Source organism: Rhea americana, unplaced genomic scaffold (assembly GCF_003343005.1).
Source record: "Rhea americana isolate MKP2758 unplaced genomic scaffold, rheAme1 scaffold_164, whole genome shotgun sequence".
Classification (NCBI taxonomy): domain Eukaryota; kingdom Metazoa; phylum Chordata; class Aves; order Rheiformes; family Rheidae; genus Rhea; species Rhea americana.
The window spans coordinates 233127-244569 of record NW_028185750.1 but is presented as its reverse complement, the minus strand read 5'-3'; the positions used below and the strand labels follow the sequence as shown (position 1 = coordinate 244569).

The 11443-nt window shown below is 42.3% G+C and overlaps 2 protein-coding genes across 7 annotated transcripts in view; one reads left to right on the top strand and one right to left on the bottom strand.

Annotated features, from left to right (window-relative positions):
- The window catches only part of CRB2 (crumbs cell polarity complex component 2), a 79267-nt gene extending 68519 nt beyond the window's left edge, over window positions 1–10748 (bottom strand). Inside the window, exon 1 of the mRNA XM_085300444.1 lies at window positions 10726–10748. The gene's annotated coding sequence lies outside the window, so the exon portion shown is untranslated. The remainder of the gene's footprint in view (window positions 1–10725) is intronic.
- STRBP (spermatid perinuclear RNA binding protein) overlaps window positions 10219–11443 on the top strand; it is a 68373-nt gene continuing 67148 nt past the window's right edge. For 5 of the 6 annotated variants that reach the window (XM_085300449.1, XM_085300447.1, XM_085300451.1 and 2 more), the window contains exon 1: window positions 11276–11364. The gene's annotated coding sequence lies outside the window, so the exon portion shown is untranslated. Of the gene's footprint in view, window positions 10367–11275; window positions 11365–11443 lie in introns of those variants that run through there. The other variant, XM_085300452.1, reaches the window with a different exon arrangement.

The following is an 11443-nucleotide window of genomic DNA, read 5'->3' as shown; positions in this document are numbered from 1 at the left end:
AAAAGGCAGCATGTAAATATCCTTACAATGGCTCAACCAGAAAAGCATAACAGACGGCATGTGGCTCTGGACCACAAGCTATGCTCATTGTAATGCTGCCTGCTGAGCACAGCCACCAGCATTCAGAGCACTATAAAAAGGGCATTACTGTAACAACGAYGAAGAGTGTGAACACTATTTGCATAGTGTTTAATGAGCAATACAGACTATGACATTTGGAGACTGGCAATTTATATATACATTTTTTTCAAACCCAAATTTTCATCAACTTTCAAATAATAAGTGCCTGAGTTAGAGAGCCAGTTCTGAAAAGGCAGAATGTATGTTTTCACGCCTTTCACAAAAACACACCCGGGTGCCTTTCAAGGCCAGCATGGTGACAAGTCATCTGCAAAGAAAGAACTTTGAAAAGATCAAATTACACTTGCTTGGAAATCATTCTACCTTTACAGGATCTGAACTATAATTAGAATGCTGCTGTCCTGTTAGAATGAAGAAAAAAGTAGCATCACACAAAGAGAACAGAACAGTTTTCAGAATAGGGCATTACTAAAAAACTGAAAAGAACGGGTTAAGATGGATAAACTTCTTACATCAGTTCTTTCCAAGTTTATGCTATTGTACAAATAAAATGAAAGATCCTATAAATAAGCATATTTTTAAATAAAAATAAAATAACAAAATAGCAATAATAACAACATAACCAACGCTGGATACTTCTGCTCTTTCCCTTTAAATTTTACAAAGGACAGTTTTTGTGGCTGCCAATTGTGTGACCTTGCTGGAAGTCACCAAGCCAGAGATCAATTAGTGAGTGTAGAATAGAGAAGTAGCGTTGACTGCATTCTGCCTGTCCCTAGGGAAGAGCAGCTGTGCTTCAGGGTACAAGCAGCATAAGCCTGGAAGATTGTTATCCTGTGGGAGCACCGATATGCAGGTTGGTTAGTAACTGCAAGATGCAAAATGCAGCAGAGCTGAAGGGAAACTGGAAAGTCTTTTTCCTTTGCCTTYCACATTTAAAATTTTTCAGTAATTTAAAAGTTTCATTTTGCATAGGATGAAACCTTACTACACTAAACGATGTACACAGCAAAATACACCATGCTGGTTTCAAACATATCAGTTACGAGACCCCTTGTTAGTGCTCTTGTGATTGACATGCCCCACAGGAAGTTATTCATTAAAAATACTGCTTGTTCTTCACAGATCCCATGTTATCCTTTATCAAACTGCTAGGAAAAGTTTGCCTGTAAATGTTAACTGTGAATAYGTGAGAAGAAATTAGATAAAACCTTTGCTGAATCTTAGAGAARCTTCCTGGGTTTTTATTGGCAAAGGAGCAGAAACACTGGCAGTCATATTTAAGCATGACCGAAACAGCTAATATTTCCAACTAGGTGTTTTATCTCAGTAAAATATGAAACTTGAAAGGAAAATGCCCCGAAGAGGATGGAATTCCTTAAAAAGTAGTTTGCTCCAGCAGTACTGAAATCCTGAACCAAATAGATCATTAGTCCTCTCTAATGGTTATAGGGACTGGTTTGTAATCTTTTACTAAAAGAGGTACAGCAAGGATCTTTAAGCAAGCTGCATAAAACCTCAGCAGATCACCTATAGCCCCATTTCATAGAAAGGGTGAATCAAAATCCAGAAGAATTAGCTGATTTTATTTGTGTGTGACAAAGTAGGAGAACAGTGCTAGTACTCTAACTTCCACTTGCATGCCCAAACTACCATACAAACTACCAGTGTTGGTTGTGTGCTTCCTTCCTGATGCCTTCAGAGAAGCAGCAATCTSTATCCCCCACACTGTCCTCATATATATTAGTTTTCTTTCATTTTAAATAGCATTTCCAATATACTATGTTATCCTGGAAAATTTATTAGGAAACAATTTATAGCATAACGATACAACCAACATGACAATCACAATTTAAATCTCAATGCTACAACACCTACATACTAAATTTCGCACTTTGCTTCCTCCTCCTCCTTTGACTATAGTAGCATTCCACAAATAGAAGGCAAAGAACAACGACTCAGACCTCTGAGGTCCCTCACACAGGCCCTAACCACTGAACGGCTTTAGAACATAGTTGTGGGGCATTCCACTAAGATTCAACTGCTGACTGATATACAGCTGTATTCTCAGTCCTACATGAATTCCAGCTGTTTAGTATTTAAATCAGTATATAAATATTTCCCACAGAACTTAAACTAAGTCACCTGCCTGATTACTACAATGTTACAGCAGTCTCTCTGCTTACCTTAATTTGCAAGCAACTGTAATGTTGTTTGTGTGACATACTACTCCGTAAGGCCTCCTAGAAGAAACCTGAGAGATCAATAGTCCTTAAATAAGTAATTAGAAAAGCTAAATCTTTTAGGTCATCAAATAGCAAGTGGCATAAATAAAAAGTCACAGCTATCCAAACATCTGCATTTAATACACTTTTTATATGTATCTGTTGAGTTAAATGATAGAAAGTCTGCACACCACAGAAAAGGCCTAAGAGGCAGAAGTACTGAGAATCACCCATACCAGGCAGGAAAAAGTGAGGGGAGGGGGAAAGGCCCCCCCTCCATTATAAAGACTGCTTATGGTCTTCCTTTAAAACTCTTTATCTTCTCAAGGAGGCCTCCAACCTGCAGCTCCCTAGACTCCTACTGATCACTACATCTTACACAATGGCTCTACTGCCACATTTGGAAAGGCTCCTGCTCCCTCAAAATTGGTCATGGGAATAAAGCTTGCTACTACCCTTCCCATATCTGGTTGGAAGATGCTCTAAATTACAGCCAATTACACTCTCCTGAAACTACCTACCTAGCCTGGCTATTTTGAGCTTGTACTTGGGCAGGTAAACCTTGTGAGTTTCTTTCCTGATGTACGGCCACCATGGTGGGAGCTATTCTATCAAACACTTTGGGTTGCCCAGGGGACCACTTTTTCAGATTGGGTTCAATTTTTCCTTAAAGAAGAAATGTATTCTCCCTGCACCTGACACAGTTCAAACTTGGTAGGTGGTTCAGCCTACATACTTCCCATGATACAGCCATCCAAATCTTCCACAATTTTCCAGCAGCACACACTGCTTATTTGCTAATAAAGTCTTACTGGTGCCTCCAGCTGCTGCATATCCCATGTTGAACCTCCTGGTGTATCAATCAAAATCCATGAAATTTTGAGGTACATGTGTAATGGTCGGAATACTACCGGTATCTGTTGCAGATCGGTTCCCCATTTATCACCTTCTATGTCAGTATCAGTTAGTTAAGCAGCAACATACTAGCCACAAGGCATAAAGAGTCTCAAATACTGAGAAGTTATTGCTARTCTATGCAATGCAAGAAACTCAGCACAAGATTGATAAAAAGATGAAACAGATTCAAAGAATTGTCTTCTGTAATGCTGGATAAAGAGGGATTTGTTAAAATACATTTGTCAGATCTAGGGTTTAAGTGCACTAGACCACATCAGTTTACGCTAGACTTTCACTTACCTGGAGACAAATAAGCATCAGAACAAACACTGCTCCACCCTCGTGTGTTGAGCTACTGGAGTTGGTTTACCATCACATTCAGGAAACACTCACACCAACTTCAACAAGGTCRGGATTTCACGTCTATGTCCAGCTTGTGAACATTTTCCAAATGCCACAGAATTTTGCTTGCAGTACTTTGTCACACAAGATTTTTATTAAAAGCCAGAAAACTACTGCATTGCTACCAAAATTCTCATTATAGCTATATTTTTAGACCAGATTTCTGACCATAGTTTAAACCTCATTATTGTTATCCAACAGTTATTACTATTCCTAGCAGTTTTCCACTTTCTGTTAATGAAAATGAATCTTGGCAAAAGCTTTTTTTTTTTTTTTTTTAATTCTGACTGTATTTCCAACTGCCCCCACACAAACTGACTCAAGTTCTAAGCTTCAGGGTCACTGATGGACACTCTGCTACTGCTTTTATCAAAAAAAGCACAGACTGCTACAGACAAAAGGGGATATGTGAAGGAAAAAAACATGCAATTAAAAAACAAAAGAAAAAACCCATCACTGAAAACAAAAACTTTTTGTACTAGAAACAGATTGAAAACAGAAAGAAAATTAACATTTAAGAATGAAAAAGCCTATTCAYTGTTGATGTTAAATACACCACCCGCAGAGATAGAAGCTGGGTTTATTTTTGATAGCAGCATAAACGTTAAAGATGAGCCAAAAGCATTTAGAATAATAAAACTGCAGTACAAAGGCTCATGTGATGAGAGAAATTTTGCTTTTAATCTTGACCTGGAAAACCTTTTCTATGACAAGACTTCTTTTCAGTGGAATCACAGTCCTGTCCAGTTATACYGTCTATTAGTGATAAAAAGGCCACCCAAGCTGTTTCTACTTTAGAATGATGGCAGGTTTTCAACCCTAAACTTCATATAGGGGCGRGGGGAGGGGAAGAATGTATCAACTTAAGGACCTACATTAAACTTGCATCTTCCATTATCTGGCCTAGTCACACACTTCCCTAAAATAATAACCGCTATAACTATATAATTATTCTTCTAGTAAGGACATAAATATTTCTGGAAATATTTGTCTACTTGTCACAGATACACAYGAAAATCTTCATCATATATATACACACACCAGATCCTATTCATATGTTGGAATAAACAGCTGATTTCTAGTTTGCTTCATTATGTCTCCAACCTGAGTAATATTTAGAGTGCTAACCACATTACCTAAATCATTGTGAGGAAAAAGGCATTGCTGGAACAAATCTCAAATGTACATTATAACATACTATGACTGAAAGGCATGGACACCTCTCTGAAAGCTGGTCATACTTTGGATGTCTGTTCATATACTCAAGGCTTCTTTAGATGTAGAGAATGGATTAATATCTCTATAGATATAGAGAGAAGAGAGTTGCAGACCAACAGTCGATCTTTGGACCTTAATGCCATCAAATCCTATACAAGATCCCGCCAACCCTACACATTCAGCTACAGCACTAGTGTAGAATCTTCCCTGTCACGTTCCCTGTACAGATTGTACAGGCAGAGATGCCCTGTAACAGCCAGCAGTCACCTCATATTCCTGTGCGACACATGATGTGAACAGCAAGATCGAGGAGTTTCTGTCCACAAAAAAAGAAAAATGTTGAAGCTAAATCCACCTTAATTGATGTAGTAGAATCTCTAATAATTGCTTTAGTCATAATCTGAAAGTTTCTCCCACTTACCGGGTTCCAGTTGTGCTTGCTTTTCAGGCTGATCCTCATCTCTAGCACTAGATAGATCTCTGGAATGTTACCCCACAGAGCCTGCTCTGGGACCTGAAGAGCACTGTAGTGCATTTCACGGTGTGATTCCTCCTCTTTTAGTGCCTAAGTTTCCCCCAATACCATTTAATTTCCTTTACTTCCAGTCTAAAGACAAACAATCACAACTAATATTAAAGATATTAGTAAGCATCCTGTGAAACGCTTAGTACTGAAAAGGGCATGCAGAGAACTGCCAGACTTGGGCCTGCCATATTTTGTTTTGCTGCACAGATTCTAGATTAAGCACCCTCTACCTTAGAGAATCACCTGCTTGACACTCACCCCTTTCTGTCTAACCAAGCTGGTTTTTAAAACAATTATAGATTTTAAAAACTTTTTTCCGAATAAAGCTCTTGTTACATCATGCCACAGATAAACCAGCTAGTAGCTGCAGGACAAACAAAAATGAAGGCAAAATGTAATGAAGCTGGGATCAGGTATATACAAACCAGAAGGTAGATTCTGACACCTAGGAATAAAGTGGGATGCTCAAGAAAATCTGAGATGGCTTTTGAGAACTACCAAAACATAAGTCCACCTAATCAACTTTTGCAGTATTGTCACTAGAAAATAGATACGTCAGAGCCCATGCTAAAGTAAAATCTAGTGATATTCACATCCCTAGCACTGTGGTGAGAACCCACACTTAAGTCACATAAGTCCCAGCACAAACAGTGTGTGAGAAGAGTTGCTTGGATATGCCTTCAGAAGATGAATAGCCATACATGGCCATACATAGTTACACCTACCACAAGCAATGCTTATCAACCCTTGTAAAGACTGTTCTAGGACTGATACAATCTGTATGTTTTTCATTCGTCACCCTGACTCCTCTCTCCACATCCTGCAGAAAAACATCCTGCAGAAAAACTCAATCTAAACTTGGCAAGTTTTCGCTGTTGACTTCCCTCCTCCCAGTTCCCAGTACTCCCAACCCACTCCTTGCAATTGACTACTCAGATATTTGGCCTTTGATTTAAATGCAGTTTTGCAGACATATTTTAGTGCCTCTGGGTTTTAATACTTGCACAATCACCCTGTAAAGTTAAAGGATTTTTTGTATTCATTTACCTTTGCTGAATGCAGCTTCAATCCCCTCTCCATCTATTTTTATGCTACTTATATATAAACTCATTAAATTTCACCTTCTGCACTTATGCTTTTTTCCACAGAAGCCAGATGACATCAGGACTTTCCACTTTTTTTCTTATATCCTTTGGCATTCTACCTCCCTACTTTGCTAGGGAATTTTCTCCAAAGTTAAAAATAACCAAACAAGCAAATGTAGCAAGCTAGAAGAGTGGCTCTGTACATTTNGGGGGGAGGAGGGGGAGAGGAGGCATGGAATTGTTTCCAGCGTCACCCTTGTCGTTAAAGATGAGTTGGGATCTCATACTTCAAGATTTTCTTCAAAGTATTTTGCATTTGCAAATCATCATCTTAGCTTATCACCCCTCTAAATCCAAGCTTCCATTGTGGAAAGTACTCAAGTGCTTGTCAAACTTCAAAGCAATCAAACAATCACATTAAATGTGATCTGTCCCACTGAAATTAAAGCACATAACATTATTTTTATAGGGCCTAGATTAAAAAGGTGTAAAGTTATCTTCTGGTATTGTAAAGTCAAATTCCTTCTCAAATTCTCTGAATTTTTGTTATTTTCGAGTTCTCACAAACACTACGAGACTAAATTCACATTTGAATACAGTTCTTTTGGGAAGATTTGTAAAATACATAAATACATGTCTTATTCAGTGTTTTTTTTTAAGTGCTCYTATTCAAAGTCTGTCCTCATGTCCTCAGATAGCTTCGCACAAATCCCATTAACTTTAGTACATATGTCTAAAGGCAGAATTTGAAACCTGTAAAGAACTGGGTCACTGTACAATGGCTACTTCTCAAACAGAGATTTCTTTTTTGAGTTAAAACAGGAGGAAAATACCTCTTCCCTATAGCACTACATGAACATTCCCATTTGTCTGTAAACAATACTAAACACTTGAAATTTGATAGCTTACATTTTATCTCTGCTCACTTAGGACTTCGCCTTTATTATAGCTAATAGCTATTTAGTCCTCACTGTAGTATTTGTGGCTGCTGCTATATCATCCCAGCATGCTGTCCTGTGGGGCTGCCTCACTGCAGATTTCAGTACCTGGTTCATTGCTCCCAAGCATAATACCAGTGATTATCAATAACTTTTTACTGTAAGGAGTTCCTCTGTTTTTCTGGGGTGTTTTCTGGTACACATGCAAACTCCTTTTGTATGTTGGCCATATACACGAGCTCCTGCCTTGTGGCTGTTTTTCACTTAATGTTAGCTGTCAGTTTTTTATTTTATTTTATTAAATCAGATGTACAGGATATGGCATAATCACGTATGAGATCTCCAAGTGGCAGAATCATTTCAGGTACAGACTTATTAGTTGTTCCCCTCCCCCCCCCCAAACAATCTTTGCTATCTCAGTAAAAGTCAGTGAAATAGTTTCAGAAGACTTCAGTCACTTAGCACAAGTTTTCTTAGTACTAATGTCTTACATTACTGTCCTCATAAAATTGGTAAGGTCCCTGTTATGCACATGTCACAGTATAAGACCTACATAGTACTTAAAAATAGATCAGCCTAACTCAGAGAAACTGACCAGTCAGGAGACAGAAAGAGGCAGAAAAAAAAACACTAAGCAGCATTCAGAAGTTAACTATGACTTTCCYTTCCAAACTCGCCTTTCCTAGAAAGTTTAGGTTTACAGAGATATTTATTTAGATAAATCATCAATGTCTTTCCAGAACAAACCCAGATTACATGGTAACAACGTATACTTTACATTTTGAAAGCTACTCCCACCATTCATACTTGCTTGTGCTCCTGACAACGTTTATACTTAGAGGACAGCCTTCTGCACTGAGCAAGGGCTTGGAATTCTAATCCAAACTATGCTACTTGTTGAGTGCATTACCTCAGGCAAAGTGTGTCACCTGATTTAGTTTCTGCTTCTTTGAAGTCTCTGCGATTTCCTCAGTTGTCTAGGCCATGCTGAGAAGATTCAAGAATACAGGACAAGGTCATAAACAGTTCTACCTAAAAAATTTGCTGCGAAATATACATTATTTCCATGATATATTTTATACATTAATCTTTCTATGCTAGTATTTTGTCCTAAAAAAGAGCATAATTGCAGCTAATTACTTTTAGCCTGTATCAAAGCAACTATAATTCCAATTTCACAATTCAAGTCCCCACCACTTATTGAGTATAAATTCAAATTTCCTCCTTTTTATTCCATAAAGTCTAAAGATAGACATTAACTTTTTCAAACCTCAGATGTTCTTGTTAAATTTATATCCTTGTACTGTACCACCAAAGCTTTTCCATTCCCCTATATTCTAAACTAATCCATCAATCCCCTTTCCGCTGTGTTTTTGCCCTTGGTAAATTATTAGCCCAAGGGAAAATTCAACAGAAAAAGGTAAGATTTCATAAAACATATAGCCCAGACCTCAGCTGAGAACACCTTTCTTCTGCCTCTGCAAAAGCTTCATTGTCTGAGATGCTGTCTGCTGCAGACTTTTTTTTTTCCCTCCCTGCTACATTTCCAGCTCYACTGCATAGCCACTACTCTTTCACAGTTGCCAGTTGCCCCTTCCCATTCCACTATCTCCTCCAGCAGCTCTCCTCTGGGCCACATTTCTATTACATCTTTATTTGCTATAATCAATCCCCCCTTCAAATGTTCTCTCTTCACACTATGCCCTTGGACCAGTCCTTGATTCTCCAGCAAGTATTTTCTTGTCCCGTCTCAAAAAAAAAAAGGGGCTATATTTTTAAGGGAACGCACAGACATGAGGTAAGCTCTYCACTGTTTTGAAAAATCTTGATTCTGCATTTGACAGAAATAATTTAGATTTCTTAGACTCATTTCTCCTTTTAATCCATTTTTGACATCCCTCCTTAAACATCATGAGCATAAGTTTGTTATAAAAGTAGASCTTTATGTGACAGTTCAGAACTACAGTCACATTTTAGCCATAGCCTTGTAAAAAAGCATACAAACTGCAAGCCGTTCAATCTGAACAAGCYGGACCTCTCATTACACAAAACACATGCACATGTGTTTTTTTGGTTCCACTCTAAACATTGCAAATTGCTCTTTTGAATGAAAGTTACTGCTTTACTTCAGCACTGCAGATCTCCCGGTCCTATTGCTTTATGCCAAAGTTCCCTCACAGTCCCCCTTAGCCCAACATAATGTGCACTGATTATTTTGGCATGGAGCTCCCCAGTCAATTGTCTCATCTTTACAGCTTATATAAAGTTATTTTTTAAAGTGTGAACAGCTATAAGAGATTGCCATCTCTTATGGCATAAGAGATGGCCATGGATTGATACGCTGAGAGCTGAGTTTGAAAAGGGCCTTAAACTAGAGAATTTGGCAGAAATTTTGAAGCAGTCAKGCAACCAGCTCTGCGAGGCTTAATCACTTACATTGATCCTTGCGTATCAAGTCTTAAGGGGGGAGGGGAAATCTTATTTTTACACAAGTTGTAAGTCAAATACCCTCAAACGAGTCACTCAAATCTCAGAATATTGGCCACTGGATGTTGAGGCAAAAATCATAAAGGTTCTATAGAATAGATATATAAATTAAATAAATAAATAGACAGACTCAACCCTCCCCCCCCATACTTAAAAGGTTTCGGCATGCCTGCACTTCCCAGCAGAGTTCTGAGAACAGCATTACCCCGGGCTCTCTCTCCCGCCTCGCAGCAGTGCCCACGGCAGATGCGGCTCCAGAACAGTCAGATGCCTGGGATTAGGGAGCATTACCGCCGGGCGGCTGAAAGCTAAGCGGAGCCCAAGAACACGAGGCTTTGTCTCGATTTCTGTGCGAGAAAAACGGAGCTCGCTGAGCCCCGCACTGCTGGCGAAGCCCCGACGGCCTAACGACACCGCAGACAAGCCTGGATTTCACCGCGTTTCACACAGCCGCTGAGGAATCCACGTGGAAGAAGCCAACTATCCACCCGGAAATGCTGCTCCTAGGTAACCGCTCGCTGACGCCCTGCTCTGTACCTCGACGCGGGGCTGCAGCAGGGTGCGCGCGCCCCGCGGGCAGCGGCGGCAGAGCCCCGTCCCCAGCCCCGTCCTCCCCCCCGCGGCCCTGTGGCGGCCCCCGGGGAGGGCAGGGCCCGGTGGCGACGTGTCTGTCTGTGCTGAGTGCTGAGAGCGGCGGCCCGGGGCCCCTGCGAGTGGGGTCGCACCCCAGGCCCGGGCCCCTCAGGGGCGCCTCGGCCGGGGGGGGGGGGCAGGGCGGGCGGCGGCTGCCGCCTCCGCTGAGGGAAGGCGGCGCGGCAGCGAGCCTCCCCCCCCCGCACCACCACCACACGCACACACACACACACCTGCCTCTCGCCGCGCCGCCGGGCCCGCACCCTGCCGCGCCGCTCGCGTACTCTGCGCCCGGCACGCTGGCACCTACGCTGGCGGCTACGGCATTTGCGCAAAGCAAGCCCTCTCAGGTGCAGCGCCCGCGTGACGACATTACGGAGAATCCGTAAGGCAGACTAACCTCTGCGAGGGGCTTTACGTAAGTGACGTTCATAGGTAGGGGCTTGGCCTCTTAACCCACGCGGAGGTAGGCGCTCTCTCAACTGCAGGAAGCCCTCTCGCGCGGGTGGGACCGCGCAGTTTACGCGAGGCGTCGTGACCCCAGGTAGGAAATCTGTCAGGCAGAGCCGAGAAGCTTTACGTCAATTCCGTAAGGCTGCGTTGGCCTGCCGCGAGGAGGGAGGAAACAGCCGGTTCCGCGCCGCTCCGGAATTGGCGCAGCGGCCCGGCATCTCCCTACGCAGTTGGCGTAAGGCTCCCTCTCAGGTGCAGGGAGGGGGCGGGCTCACGTTGCCCGGCAGCCCCAGCCTATGGGGGCGCCGGGCGCTGTCACGTGCCGCAGCCCCGCTCGCCGCTGCGGAGCCGGAGGAGCTGGCCGGGGCCACGGAGCCAGGACGGGGCCGGGGACTGCGCCGGGGCCGGCGGCGAGCGGGGTAAGGCGGGCCGGGCGGCGGGGAGCGCTCTCCGCGCGCCCCTTTGGTGGCGGCGGCGGGCGGGGGGCGGGCAGCGGGT